This window comes from Canis lupus, chromosome 3, assembly GCF_048164855.1.
Source record: "Canis lupus baileyi chromosome 3, mCanLup2.hap1, whole genome shotgun sequence".
Lineage (NCBI taxonomy): Eukaryota > Metazoa > Chordata > Mammalia > Carnivora > Canidae > Canis > Canis lupus.
Window position 1 is genome coordinate 36672967 of NC_132840.1, and position 13029 is coordinate 36685995.

General features: G+C 43.9%; 1 protein-coding gene and 2 long non-coding RNA genes across 29 annotated transcripts in view; 1 reads left to right on the plus strand and 2 right to left on the minus strand.

Annotated features, from left to right (window-relative positions):
- The window catches only part of DAB1 (DAB adaptor protein 1), a 1169270-nt gene that overhangs the window by 195933 nt on the left and 960308 nt on the right, over positions 1 to 13029 (minus strand). The window lies entirely within an intron of this gene.
- On the minus strand, positions 7817 to 8839 carry LOC140624713 (uncharacterized). The gene is made up of 2 exons (XR_012024200.1): positions 8542 to 8839; positions 7817 to 8011 (listed from the first exon to the last, which is right to left on the minus strand). It is a non-coding gene; the product is annotated as an uncharacterized lncRNA (long non-coding RNA).
- LOC140630374 (uncharacterized) overlaps positions 8968 to 13029 on the plus strand; it is a 31643-nt gene continuing 27581 nt past the window's right edge. For both annotated transcript variants that reach the window (XR_012028139.1, XR_012028140.1), the window contains exons 1-4: positions 8968 to 9259; positions 10034 to 10222; positions 11646 to 11890; positions 12691 to 12758. This is a non-coding gene — a long non-coding RNA (uncharacterized lncRNA). The remainder of the gene's footprint in view (positions 9260 to 10033; positions 10223 to 11645; positions 11891 to 12690; positions 12759 to 13029) is intronic.

Sequence of the window (13029 nt, forward strand, 5' to 3'; positions counted from 1 at the left end):
GCATGGAACGAATTTGAATATGTCTTTAATTGAAGTCCAAAGGGGTTAGCAGGAAGCTGGTTTTGTTCTATAATTTAGGTAACTAAGAGCTTGTTAGAAAGGCTTTGGGGGAGAGCAGGGGGAGGAAGGGAGGGGGAGGAGGGAGAGGGAAAGGAAGAGATGCTTAGCTAGGGGAACGAGACGCAAAGCTGCAGGATACACTCTTTCCTCACCACCCTCTCTCCAGCCTGGAGGATGAAATAGTACCTCCGCCTAGCAGAGAGCGCCAGGCTTGGCTGTCAATGATCTGGGTTCTATTTCCAGCTCCATGAATTCCTAGCTCCGACTGCCTGGTCAGTTAAGATTCGAGACATGGGAACAGCCTAAGATTCTACGAAAAAAGGCAGAGACTATAACACCAATGTGCTTATTTTTACCTCTTCTTTATATTTACGTTAAAACTTCAGCACCCAGGCCTGTCTCTTCCCATTTGCTATTCCTTTCATGAAACAAACTGCTGACACTGTGTGCCAGGCTGTGTGGCTCCTGGTTCTTTCCTTTTCTCAAAACACTGTGTGGAAGTTCAGGTCTGAGGTTTCTCACTGCTCATCTGGCTTCTGAAGTCTTGGTCCTTGTGGTTCTTCTGCTGGGCTGTGTCTACAGTTCAGAACATAGTCCTAAGCAAGGGACTCTATCAAGAGCCCGAGAGTAGAAATGGGGAAACGTGCAGGTGTTTTCAAAAGTCAGAAAGTCTCTCCTTTGGCCCTGCTGAGTCTCCTGTGTCAGATAGGGGCATTATAATGGCATTTTTTTTTGTGTGTAAGATGTCTGACACACACACTGGGCTCTCTAATGATAGCCATGCTTATTAATTTTTTTAAGATTTATTTATTTATGAGAGAGAGCACGCACGTGAGCATGAGCAGGGAGAGGGGCAGAGGGAGAAGAAGAGAATCTCAAGCAGGTTCCACATCCAGCACAGAGCCTGACTTGGCTCGATCCTATGACCCTGAGGTGATGAACTCAGCCAAAACCAAGAGTCAAACAGACTAAGCCACCCAGGCACCCCAGCCATACTTATTTTTATTAACAAATGCCGTTTGCTCCAGATATCATAGAAATGTAGATGACAAAAGTTTAGGCTCTTTAGTTTATGAGTTGTCCCCAAAGGAAAAGCAGAAAAACCTTTATGTCCATTTATAAACATAATTTAATGAATTATTTTATAGCCTTTCTCTTTCTAAATGGAGCTTAACCCGCCTTTGCTAGACATTTCCTTAGGCAGGGCTTTAAGTCTTGGGATGGACTGTGTATTTATGTCTTGAAGGGCTTGATTCTTTAGAGTTTAATAAAAACCACAGTTGAAAACAAGTTGATGGCTGATTTGTCAGGTCATGTAAAAAGTATCTAAAGAGGTCAAAAACCTGGAGACAGACATATGACCTTGGAAACCACTGGAAACCAAGCTGGGAAAATACTTCCTTGGTTACTTTGAGCTGCCCTCTAGCAGACACTGAAATGAAAATTCCAGTGCAAGTAAGTGATGAGAGAGATGCAAGAAGCGCTGTCAGGGGAGTGAGGAAGTGCTATAAAAAGAGAAGGTAGCCAATGAAAAGGGATGAAACCAAATGCCAAAGACAGAAAACAATATAAACATATATCCTCAGAATTATCCCACCTAAAGGGTGAAGGAGCCAAGCTACTTATAAGCTAACTCCCAGAGTCACTGGTCAGAGGCTGCTCCCAAGAGATGTCAACAACCCTGACCAGCAGAATGACCTTCCTCAGTTCCACAAAAGTCCACACAGAAATGCAGCTATGGGCAGCTGGCACTAGGATGACAGACAACAGCAGATATGGTAGGGCCCTGGTAGTCAGCAACCCCTTCCTAATCTGTATCCCTTCCTAATGAGGCTTCTTGTCTAGACGCCATGGATCACATTGATCCCTTAGCCCGGAACAACAATCTTCTTGAGGTTCTCACCTGTCTACCCCTTCTTATCCTTCAGGAGCCATCTCCCTAGGCATCTTCCACTTATTGATACCATTATACCAAAACCATCTGCATCTCAATTATCTCTGCAGTGGAAGCATCCGGAATAGAATCTGGCCCATGGTAAACACTCAGCACTCACTTTGTTAAAATAACGATTCCACTCTTACCTAAGTGTTTATTAAAGGCATGTACTGTGACAAGTGATTTCACTGCATGTTCTTTTCCTAGATTTCATGATATCCCTATTTATTAATTTTCATCCCCATTTTATAGATAAGAAAACTGAGGCCCCAGGGAGTCAAGAGCTAAAGACCAAGAGCTCAAACGTGGCAAGACAGAGATTCGGGTCTAGGAGTGTTTGATTCTAATGTCATGTCCTTACCTCGGCAGGACTATAACACAGAGAACTGGAGGGTTATAGAGGGTACGTTCAGCAGGGCTACAGGGAATTCGGAGCCCACCTTAGGCTTTGGAGAAAAATGCAGAGTCACAGGGTGTTCTCAGGGCTATTCAGGAAACAACTCTACTGCTAGTTCCTCCCTTGAGAAGGTGAGCTCTAGACGGCAGAGCCCTGCAAGACTGCCCTCCAATCCCAGCATATCACACAGGGCCTGGCACAGAGTGAGGGTCCCCTGGAGGCTAACTGGACAGGGCAAGTTGAGTAAGTGAGTAGGAGATAAATAGAAGAATAAACTGAGAGGACTCCCAGGATAAGAATTCCAAGGGATGGTGATTCAGCATGGAAATGACATTATTGCATTCAGTGTCTCTGGACTGGGTTTTTATTCACTGGACCAGCATTTACCAAACATCCATATTTTTAAGCAATACTCAGAAAGCCCAACCCAAACCATATGCTGTAAACACACTGGTTTCTTCCCCATTTAAACACATGCTCTCCCTCTGCTGTAAAGACGATCAAATGAACTGGGGAAAGTTCATACTTTACATTGAAACTGGGTGGGTATTAGCAACAGTAAAAGCTTCTACAGACAACTGTCCCTCCACTGCAGGGTGTGCTTGTTGCTGTCAATAATGCCCTTTACCTAATCACAAGGGAAGACGGATGCCTGGCGGTCAGCTTCAATTCCACTTCACACCTTTGTTTTGCGAGCTAAGAGGACCACCCTGTAATATAACTCACATCTCCTGTCACTGAGCTGAACAAATCTGACAGCTAACATTTTGCTGCTTTATTTGACCTTAATCTGCTCTTGAACTTTGACTACCGTTACTGGATAACCAGCAATTGCAAAGTGGGAGAAACCCACATGCGTGATGCCTAGTCCACAACACTATGGGAGGAACCAATGTGCATAATGTCTAGATCACGACACTCCCTCTTACTGTTGTTTAATTCAATGGCCCTCAGTTGTTCCTTGCCTCTGGTCTCTACACCTGTATCCTTTACCTTCCCCTTGCACATACCAGGCACACTCTCAACCTACTTGGTCTACTGGAATGTAAACGTAACACAATTTCATGGGAAAAGGTATTTATAGGATTACAGAAAAGCCTCATCACTTGGGCTAAAGAGACCTAAATTGAAATCTCCGTTTAGCTTCTTACAAATGGTATGACCTTAGCCAAATGATTTAACCTCCTTAAGCCTTGGTTTCCTCATTAAGAGAACTGAGATAATAATGTCTAACTTCTAGGATTACTGTAAAGATTAAATGGAAAGGTAGAAAAAAAATATCTGAACCAGTGCTTAAAAAGTTGACCTATGGTAGCTGTTCTCATTAGCACTGGTATTAATATTAATAAGCATTGTGTTGCTAGAGTCATTATTGTGTAGTTTAAAGACATAGTACTTCCATTAATATTTGAAAGAATAGTCTACGGCTATGTTGTTAAAATATAACCAAAACCATACTTAAAAAGGACAATAGAATAGGGCAGTCATTTAATATTTTTCTGCCACAAAACCCTTGAGAATGAACTATTGCACTAGATAACGATAAAACTCTAATACAAATAAAATGTTCCAGTCTGTGTCCTGTAGGTAAAGTGAGCAGGGGCTTGCTTATCCCACTTGATGGGGGTTGGATGGGGGTAGGGGTGCAGATATTGAGGGGGTAGCGATTTCTTAGTAAGTGTTATAAAAGCTTCATGTCTCCTAGACTACTGTGTCTCATCAGTGATACACCAAAAGCTTCATTTCTCAACCGTGATACACCAAAAGCTTCATTTCTCAACCTGCTGTCTCAAAAAATAGTCTGCATTTTGAGGAACACTGTAAGAATATATACCCAAACACAGGCGCGCACACACACATACACACATGCATATAAAGTTCATCTCAAACCAAAGGCAAATCACTATTTGATGAAAACACCATATGGTTGCAATCAAATTCACTGGCTTTCAAAAGAAGGGCAAAGGAGAGTGTGAAACCAAATGAAACCTCATTCTAAATGCAGTCAGGAGGCCAGAAAGGGGCTCTCGCACACACTTCCACTTACACACCCCAACAGGAACCAAGGTGCTTTGGGTTCCCAAGGGCAAGAAGCCTACTTTACCTCCAGAGCAAGAAAATTTTCTCCTCACCCAGCAACAATCCAGCCAATGAGATTGTCACAACTCAGCCAATGAAAAGCCACTATACTTCAGACATCCAGTTTAGTCCAATGGACTTCCTGGTTGTACCAGCCTCTCCCAACTTTCTTCTTCCCTCTATAAAAGATCATCTCCTTTGTTCTCCAGACTTGCCTATGCTTTTGCCCTAGCTCCTGTGTCTCAAGTTACAAGTCTCTGGTTTTACCACATAAACCCATTTTGCTGATAAAAATAACTGGTTATTTTATTTTTAAGGCTAACAAGGGAGTACGTATATTTCAACCAATACCAAGTCTGATTACCAATAAAAAAATATTTAAAATTTTAAAGATGAGGCCAAAGGAAATCGTTTTCACTGTCTGTGCATGTATATGAATACATGAATATACAAATGATACATTTTACTACCAACCCATTAAAGTTAAAACATCAATCTTCATCATATCAATTTCATAATATTAGACTCTGCCATTCTAATCTGGTATTGATAAGAATGAACAAGGCCTGGAATTTTACACCTGGGTGCATTTCATTTTGTTTCTCTTCAGTGACAGAATTCAATATGACACAGCTCAGCGTGACAGCATCAGGCTGGGACTGTCACCTTAGGGGCTTATACATCTTTAAAATTCTCACAAAAGTGAAATTGACTGACAGTGAAGCAAAATGATGCTTTTAACTTGAGTTGGAAGATCAGAAAAGTCAATGAAAACACTCAGAGTTCTTTTAGGCTCTTCAGTGAGGGATCTTTTGGAGAAAAAGAGCTGCAGACTTCCAAGTGCTATGCTGCTGCAAACTGGGGGCACTCCATGGACAGTACTGAGGGAGACCCCACACAGAGCCATAGTGTTAAGACAGGTGGAAGTGACAAGGCAACCAGCCTAAAAGGAAGTTTGTTTCTCTTCTCAACACATCAGATATAATATGATGTACAGGGGAGAGTGAGAGGCTCATTCAAATCCCTGCTCCAACCTTACAGACAGGCAACTCTGAGGTCTTAACATCAAGTGTCTCCCTTTAGTCATCTGCAAACTAGGGTTACACACAGACTTGAAGTGTGGTGGAAACGTCAATTCAACAATGTTGTATGTGGCCAACCCTCTCTCTCATCCTCTGGGGGATCTGCCTGTCAGGGTGCTCTCCTCTCTGCACTCAGCCACTGGCCAGGGGCCCTAAGCCAAGCCTGCTTCCAGGTCAGGAGGGCTCATCCAGACCCAGGAGGGGATGCTGGTGGTAGTGAACCTAGGTGGGGTGCAACACTGGCTCCTAGCGGACGTGATGCAGCCCTTTGAGAGGTGGAGCTTTATGCTTGCTAGAGATGAAGGTCTGCAGGCACCAGAGAGCGTCCATGGTCTGGGAAGGCCCTAGAATGGCCTACACCTCAAAGGCCAAGATACAATACACCAGCTTGGATATGGCTACTCCCAGCACCATCTGGGGAGACTACAATGTCCACTTCAGCAGGAATGTCATCCATACCAGCGGCTCCATGGAGGAGCCCAGAAACAGATCCAGCTGTGGTTCCAGAGTGGTGAGTTGGTAGACTGGGCACCCAGGACCAGCTACCTTTGTTTTTTTTTGTTTTTTTTTTAATTTTTTATTTATTTATGATAGTCACAGAGAGAGAGAGAGAGAGAGAGAGGCAGAGACACATAGGCAGAGGGAGAAGCAGGCTCCATGCACCGGGAGCCCGATGTGGGATTCGATCCTGGGTCTCCAGGATTGCACCCTGGGCCAAAGGCAGGCGCTAAACCGCTGCGCCACCAAGGGATCCCCAGCTACCTTTGTTGACAAGAGCTGGAGCACGTGCTCTGCCCATCCACTCCAAATCACCTGCCAGCCCACCTTCTGCCCTACCCCAGCTGATCGGGGTTTGAGCCATCAACTTTACAAGCCTTTCAGAATTCTAAGCCAGCAAGAAATTGGACCAAATCATTTCCATACCAAAGAACCAGACAACCCTTGGGGTGTCTCCCCAGGTATAAAGTGTGACCTCCCTTTCTCCAAAGTGAGGTGAGGGCATTAAAGTTCACTCTGCTGTGCAGGGATGTGGAGCACTCCTAACAACTGCCATCTCTGAGAAGCGAGCAGTTTGAGAGTAAAAATGAAGCTTCCTGTCTCAAAAAAAAAAAAAAATGTTTTATGTGAAAACTAAATTCTAAGGGCTGTATAAGGTTGAGATTTTATCATGTTTATATTTATGCAGCTTTTTTTTCATTGTGCTCATGACCATCAGTACAAGGAGTCCTCCACCCAGGCTACCTCAGAGAAGATACATGAAAGAATTTGAAGTGCAGGTAAGATGTGGTGGTTTGCTTCCCAAACTAATGTTCTCTGTGTGATAGCATCCTGCATCCTACCATAAAACCACAGGGCTGGAGAGATGCCTTGTCCATCCCCTTGTTTTACAAATGACCAGACACTCAGCGAAGGGAACTAAGTGGTCCAAGTTTGGGGGGCTGTAGTTACTAGTACTATTAGCACGTACACACCATTTTGTTACTTACAAAGCAGTCATATGGACTCTTTTTCACTTTTATCTTCTATTAGAAAGATAAAAGATATTCTTTTATCTTTTGTCTTTATTGTTACTTCCATTTTATTTAAGATTTATTTATTCAACAAAGAAAGAGTGAGAAAGATGGAGGGAGAGAGAGAGAGAGAGAGATCATGAGCAGGAGGGGCAGAGGGGAAGGGAGAGAGAATCTGAAGCAGACTCTGCACTGAGTGTGGAGCCTGATGCAGGGCTCGCTGTCATGACTGTGAGCTCAGGCCTGAGCTGAAATCAAGAGTGGACACTTAACTGACTGAGCCACCTAGGCACCCCTATTATTTCCATTTTAAACAAGAGGAATCCAGCATTCAAGGAGCACAAATCTTCCCAAGGTTCAGTGGTTAAATCAGTGGCAAAGTTTGGACTCAAGGCTGGATCCAACCTTAATCTCAGATCACCTTCTGCCAGCCTGTGCTGAGCAATAAGGCACGGAGGATCTGGCCAGTGAAGTGTGGCAGGAGGGGGTTACCACAAGCTGGAGAATGAGAGGGCAGGAGGAGCAGCAGGTGGGAGACCAGTTGAAGCTCTAGGCTGCCAAGGGCCTGGGACGACGACCTAGGGCAGCGCTGTCCAAAAGAAACAGAAATTGAGCTAGAGATGGAATTTGAAATTTTCTTTTAGCCACATTTTAAAAGGTAAAAAGAAACAGGTGGACTTTTATGAATACATTTAGCTTAACCTGATGTATCCAAAGTAGCATCATTTCAACATGTCATCAATATAAAAAATTATCAGTGAGATACTTCACATTTTTATTGTTGTTGTTCCAAGGTGTTGAAATCTGGCATGTAGTTTACATTTATAGCACATTTCCATTTTGATTAGCCACACATCAGGTGTTCAATAGTTGCATGTTGCTAGTGGCCACCATACTGGTCAGTGCAGTTACAGTGCAGGGGTCAGGAAGGACAGGGTCTTGACCTCTGGGCCCAGGACAGATCCATAAGGAGGAGGAACAAGAAAACACTGTTGTATTAATACACCTTCCTCCTTAGGTAAAAAATAAGAGAGGAAGCAGGAAGCATTTAACCTATAGAACAAGGCTTAGGTAGCATTACCTTCCAGGCAGGTAAGCTCTTTCAGACCCTGTTGCTTCACTTATAAAATGAGGTGGCTCCGCTAACCCAGAACCCCCTTAACACTTCACCATTTTGTTCTTTCTCTTGCTTATTGTGATGGTTCACATTATGTGTCAACTTGATTGGGCCACAGAGTGCCTAGGTACCTGGTTAAACATTATTTCTAGATGTGTCTGTTAGGATGTTTCTGGAAGAGATTAGCATTTCAATCAGTAGCCTGAATAAAGCAGATTGCCCTCCAGAATGCCAGTGGGCCTCATTCAGTCCAAGGACAGCCTGAATAAAAGAACCAAAATGTGGATGAAGGCAATCCCTCTCCTCTGCCTAGCTGAGCTGGGACATTGGTCTTCTCCTACCCTTAGACTGGCACTTACAGCATGAGCGCTCCTGGTTCTCAGGCCCTTGGACTCAGACTGGTGCGACCCCATCAGCTTTCTGGGGACTCTAGCTTGAAGATGGCAGATCGTGGGACTTCTCAGGCTCTAGAAGCCCATGAGCTAATTCCCTATAAATACCCCCCTCCTCCCTCCCTCTCTGTCTTATACACACATGCATATCTTATTTATATATATCTCTGATTTTCCTTCTCCATAAACTTCCACCATTCACTGAGTGAGTACTATTGATAAGCCCTGTGCTAGGTCCTGGGGTCTCTGAGTGACCAGTCCCTGCCCTCAGTAGCTACAAAGTGGCTGGGGAAACAGATGTGCAAGAAGGTCAGTGTAATGCAGAGGGACACAAAGTATAATCAGGTCACCTAGGAGAGAGTGTTCCAGAACTCTGACTGCCCTTTGGTTGGAGGGAGATCAGAAAGAACCTGACAGAGGAGAGACTGTCCCCCTGCACTTACTAAGTCGTTTCTTTTCCCAATTTTCTTCACCAGTGCAAACAAGAGCCATCCAGTGTGGCCGCGGGGAGTTGATAAATTCCACTCCAAAGCAAAGAAGCCTAAGAAGGAGAGAGCATGATTTCCCTTTCGGCTTAGAACAACAAAACTAAACAAAGCGTAGTGAAAATGTGAAAATCGCTTTGAGGATTCATCACGTTTGTGCATGACGGGAAATGTGGGATTTCAGACTGGGAGACAATGAGGTAAATAATCACTTGAGTATCACTGATGTCTCAGGACCCTGCTACAGGCTCTTCCACACGCAGATTTGCCCTGCGAGGGTCCATTTACCTCAGTGAGACTGTTACATTTGGGGTTTGATCCTGAGCTGCAAGCTCACAGCTTCCTGCACTGTGATGGATGCATAATATTAACTTGATATGAAAAAGGCATGGGAAAAAGCAATGTTTTCCAAATCAGATGGAAAGTAAAGACAATCAGGGAAAAATGTGCTAGTAGAGGCTTAATAAAAGCAAAGAACCATTTGTTCCCCATGAGGACTTGCTAGAACAAACCAACTGTTCCCATATTTGACACCATCCCTAGAATGTGGGAGAAGAGGAAACAAAAGTACCTCCCAAGACTGTCAGCCTTTGCCTTGGTAGGTTCACCTGTACGCTCTGCTCCCTGAATTATGTCCAATAGCAGCTTCCTAAGGCCAGAAACTCTCTCAGTGCACAACCTTTGAAGTATGGAAAAATGTCTTTGTGTTGGCCTGTGAATTTTGTGTCCAAGTGCTCTTTATAGAAATCTATCAAATCCCCATTAATCCAGTGTCTAGTCGGCTCTGACGGTCTCTAATCAGGGTACTATCACCTTTCTGAGAAGGTCATCCTACTCCTGATGGAAAACACAACGATCACTGAAAGTAAAAAAAAAAAAAAAAGTGCCTCCTTTCTTCTCCAGGATTCACCCCAACCAGACCCAGGCAGACACTTGGTTTCTTCCTTACTTTTCTTTTTTCTGCCCAAATTTAGACCGGTACTGGGAAACCTCTGTGTATTTCAGAAAGTCCCTTTTTGGACAAAGCCAAGCCCAGACAGGCAGCTGTCTGTGAAAAGGGAAGTTGGGCGAGATATCCTTCTGTTTGCAATCAGCATGTCCACAAAAGGCTCTGAAACCCCTTTGGGATCTGAAGTGCAGGGCTGATCTGATTGGAAAACCAGGTAAGTCAGACCAGAGCTGGGAGATGGAAAGGAACTAATCAGAATTAATTCCAGAAACAGATGTCCCTGATCCATTCTTAGCATTTTCTACACTTCAACGGCTGTTTGCATGGGGAGCTGTGACCCTTAGAGAGGCTAGGGAAGGAACAATGACCTGCAAAAATCTAATACGTGGGCTCAGCTTTTATTATTTAATTTACCTGCTGTGTGACCTTGGGAAGTTTCCTTATCTTTTCTGATCCTTCCAGAGTCTTCTATAAAATAGAGTGAATGTTCCTTCTCTGTGGGATTGCTGCAAGGATTACATGTATGTAAGGTCTCCAGTGTGGTGTCTAGAGTGTACTGGGGAGTCAAGAAATGTGGCACCTTTATACAATTATATAATATTCTAATTTCACTAATACTCATTTAGGTTATGGCACTGTGCCAGGCCCCATAAGGGACACAAAGAGTTATGAGTGTGTCCCAGATCTCCAAGGATGGTGCTATTTTCAAATATTCTCTTTAGTTTCTCTATAAGTAAAACATGTTCTTATTAGATGACACATCGCCATTTTGGGCTCTGGATGAGATTGTCACAATGGGTTTAGGCAAGCAAACAAGGTCCCTGGCCTCAAGGAATTTTTAATTTAGTTTTGGGGAAAAAGGCATACTCAGAAATACCTATCATAAAGTGCAAGATAGTAAGATACAGTGAGTATGTTTATAATCAGCCCTTTTATTTCTATACCACTTCACAGATGATGAGGCACTTTCATATACATTTCCCTGCAAGAGAACCTTGTAAAACATTTTATTGTCCTCATTTTTAAATATGAGAAAACGAGGAATCAGAAATGCTTTGGAAACCACCCTCAGACCAAGAGTACTTGATATCTGGCAGGGCTGGGGCTTTTACTTGTTTGTTCTTCATTCTAAAACCAGGAGCCCTACCTCGTCATGTACCATCAACAAAGTATACCCAGAAAAAAAAAAGATAAATAAAACCAGTGTCTCTTCTAATTTCCTATTAGAGAGGCTCCAGTAGAAATTCAGCCTACGTAAACTTCATTCATTCACACAGATAGATACTTACTGGGCTACTCAGGGACTTCGTGTCTGGCATTATGGTGACACTCCCACTCCACCACCAGCTGAGCTCTTGGATCTTGGGTGGATCTGTTTCATGGGTTATAAAACTGGCCTTCTCAGGCTGGCACCAATAACTCCTACTGGTAGAATGTCTAAAAAATAACACTAGCCTTTAGGAAGGAGGACATCACTTTCAATTTCCTCCTGAAATACCTATTATTTCCTTCACAATGCTTAAGTGACTGAGCATCCTAAAGGCTTGTTAAAGCTCCTGGAAGATAGTAATACTTAAAATAAAAATCTATGTTTTTTAAGTTCTACACTGAAGTGCATTAAGGACTCTGATCTTCAGTCTAGGACTGCTGGCTCAACCTCCTGAAGACTGTGGGAAAGTCAGCATGCCAGAAGGGACCAGGCACACTGGACACACAGGCAGTGGACACACAGGCCCTGAATAGCACGTCCCTATTGGTTCAACACGACACTGAGCTGACTCCAATAGGCATCGTCATTGACTTTACAGGAACCCCAAAAGAAAACATGAAGAAATATTCCCAAAAAACACAGAAACCTGACACTGAAACAGAAAGCATCCATGTAAGTGGGGCGGGTGACAGGGAGAGATCGTAAACGGTATTTGGCAAACCTTCAGCTTCCGTTCATGGAATCACAGGGACACAGAAGGTGCAAGCTGGAAGTCATGTTTTATTCTCTTGATAAAATGGATTCACTCCAAGTCACAGATCTGATGGTATCACTGTCTTGTTTGGGGACAATGACATCTCAAGCTGAGGAATAAAGGTTTGAATCTGCACTGAAACTCTTCTAAGGTCCGATCACATATACCGCCCATCTGGCCCCTGCCACCCAGCTATGCCTTCTATAGCTTCTGCTCAAGTTGCAATCACCATACATCCATTATTCACTCACCCAAATGTGGGTACAGGTGTCAGACGCTGCTAGGCACTGGGGGTGAAAACACAAGTAATGAACCCTGGCCCCTAGGAGCTCAGTCTAGCAAGGGAGACCTATAATTATAGACATGTCACAGCAAGACAGCACGCTCTAGGGATGCAGGGAATGAGAGTTGTCTGAGCTGTATCTTGAGAGTCCATTATGGTATCTGCCAACAGGACAAGACTGGGGAAAGGCACAGAGGGCAGAAGACAGTCTGTGCAAAGGCACGCAGGAGAGAAAGCATTCCCTAGTTTTGCATCCTCTGGGTTAAAAGCCTGCATCTACCTGCAACACCCACTTTGCCACATCTACCACTTAAAATCCTACCCCTTTTGTAAAACCCTGCACAGATAACATCTCTTATAAGTAATCTTCTGTATTTATTATCCTAGGTGAAGTGATCTTTTCCTTCCTTTTTGCTTCCATAACCCACATTTTAGCACATTCCACAGCCTGCTCTGTGTTCACAGTGACTACAAAACAAAGAAAATGAGAGTCGTGGAGAGAGGTGGGTGCCAACGTGGGGTGCGAGGGGAAGCGCTGGCTTCACACAGCAGCTCTGGCGGAGAGAAACAGTGCCTGAGCCTCTGCTCCCCTTGCTCTCTCAGGGAGACGGTGGCAGAGATGTGGGGAGGGTCTTACCAAACCAGATCAGAGACTCCTGGCCTGGAATTGTAGCATCAAAAAATTGTCAAACAATGCTTTGCGTGCTGGGGACAGTCACTGACAAAAAATTCCTGGCTCGTACATAAGCTAAGGGAATCGTGCTGAACTTTCAT